Source organism: Limulus polyphemus, unplaced genomic scaffold (assembly GCF_000517525.1).
Source record: "Limulus polyphemus unplaced genomic scaffold, Limulus_polyphemus-2.1.2 Scaffold755, whole genome shotgun sequence".
Lineage (NCBI taxonomy): Eukaryota > Metazoa > Arthropoda > Merostomata > Xiphosura > Limulidae > Limulus > Limulus polyphemus.
The window spans coordinates 353,239-355,588 of NW_013666365.1; positions in this window are offsets into that span (position 1 = coordinate 353,239).

Here is a 2,350-nt window from a genome sequence, read left to right on the forward strand (position 1 = left end):
CTTCTGTCTGTTCTTAGTATATTGTTTAAGTATTTAAAGTTTACGTCTTAGGAGAGCATGCCTATTTAATAATTCGACTAGTTTGTATGTGTAGACACCTGTTATTTGTCACTTAAATGATAACACAGGCCTGCAAATTTAAACTTGATAAAGTTTTTTTGGTTTTAATAACGGATTTTCCATAATTCAACAACGCAGAATTCGAAAATAATATTCCTCTTACTTAGACCAAATTATTATTTCGTTTACCACAATGAACATTCTTTATTATTATGTTTGTTAACAAAAATACAAAAACTTAAGAAAAGGGAAAAACACTGATGTCAAACGAATATGCATCCTCCTCATTCATCATGATTTTTTGTGAAATTTACGTCTTTTAGTCTCAAAACTACGTGTTGTGGTCTCACTTTTATGTATTGCGTTATAACTTTTTGTGTAAAATCTGTGCGTGTTGGAGAAAAATGGATATCATTTTCGGATTCAGCGTACAGAAATTGCCGGCGTAGATCATGTAATATTTGGATTTCGTCAGTGGTTTAACAGTGAAGAGGTCTTAGGGCAAGAAAAAAGAAAAGTCATCGCTTAAGAGATGAACACCATAATCAATATATTTATTAATTTGAAACATGGAACATATTGTAACGAGAGGTATTTGACTCTCATACTTGGCCATCATCAAGCTTAACTAAGATTTTATACCATTTGTATATAACTTTGTGTGTGCTTAAGTTAACTTGCTGTGTAAGGTTAATCTGAGAGTGATTAATAATCACCAAAGTATGATGGTCAAACGTCGTGTTACATGTTTTATATGTTTGAGTGTAATAAACATATATATTATGCTTATAATTCTATTAATCATAGTTTCATACTCGCGGTAGCCATACACATTGCACGTTATGTTATATGTATTAAATGTTTGAGTGCAATTAACATATCCATTATTATTGTTTTTCTCTTTAGGGATTCGACAAGAAAATTTTTTATGTAATAACAATGCTTTTTAGTGTTCTAGTACCATTAACACTTTACAGATTATTTAAGAATATTATTAAACTATTTTATTTCATTAAAGGAATTAACCATAATGAGTGTATTTTAAACCTCTTTCTTGTTAATCTTTAGACTTACAGGTATTTTTAACAGAGAAAATACTGCATTAACTTCGCTGAATATTTTGCTATAAAACAAGATTTGAAGAGTTTAGTACCCAAGCCCTGATAACTCGAATGTAGCTCTACATGATGCTTATAAAAGACTGTAAATTTTTCGTTAAATTTGATTTTGAGTGTGGTATACATGTTTAGGAAAAATCTCGAATTTCGCGTTACACATTGTTCGTTTCCACAGTTACAAAAGGTTTTGTATTTACTTATAGGAAAACTCAGCTAATGGAAACTTTTTTATCGTATTATTGATAAACAAACTTTGATAACTTCAGAGGGCTAGAGAATTTTAAGTGTGTTTTTAAATTGCATAATGATATAGTCAACTTTAAAAGCGTTTTAATTTTCATAGCGATACAGTCAAATTTAAGTGTTTTTAAATTGCATAATGATATAGTCAATTTTAACAATGTTTTAATTTTCATACCAATATAGTCAACTTTAAGTATTTTTTAACGTGCATAATGATAGGGTCAACTTTAACTGTCTTTTTAACTTTCATACTGATATAGTCTAATTTACAGTATTTTTAACTTACGGAACGATCTGGTAAACTTGCACATTGATACGGTACACTGTAACAATGTATTCAAATTGCATGTTGATACGGTACACTGTAGCAATGTGTTTAACTTGTATGATTATGAAAACAAATTTAAAAGTGCTATATATTTTGAATATTTATATGTATTCAACTTTGAACTTTTTTTCAGCTTTAACGTTTATAGTGAAAGAGTCAACTTTAACTGCTTTTTAACTTGCATAGTGATATAGTAAACTGTAGCAATGTGTTCAACTTGTATATTGATAGAGCAATCTGTTGAACTTGTATATTGATATAGTAAACTGTATAGCAATGTGTTAAACTTGTATATTGACAGAGTACACTGTAGCAATGTGTTTAACTTGTATATTGATAGAGTGCACTGTAGCGATGTGTTTAACTTGCATAGTTATATAAACAAATTTAAAAGTGCTATTTATCTTGCATAGTGATATAGTCTACTTTAACAATGTTCTTAGTTGTAACTTGCATGGTCTTTTTAACTAGAATAGTGATATAGTTAATGTTAATAGTATCTTTAACCTGCATAATGTTATATTTAACTTCAACATTGTTTTTTAACTTGCATAGTGATATAATCGTATTCGTGACTTACATGTAATTTTCATATGGTTAA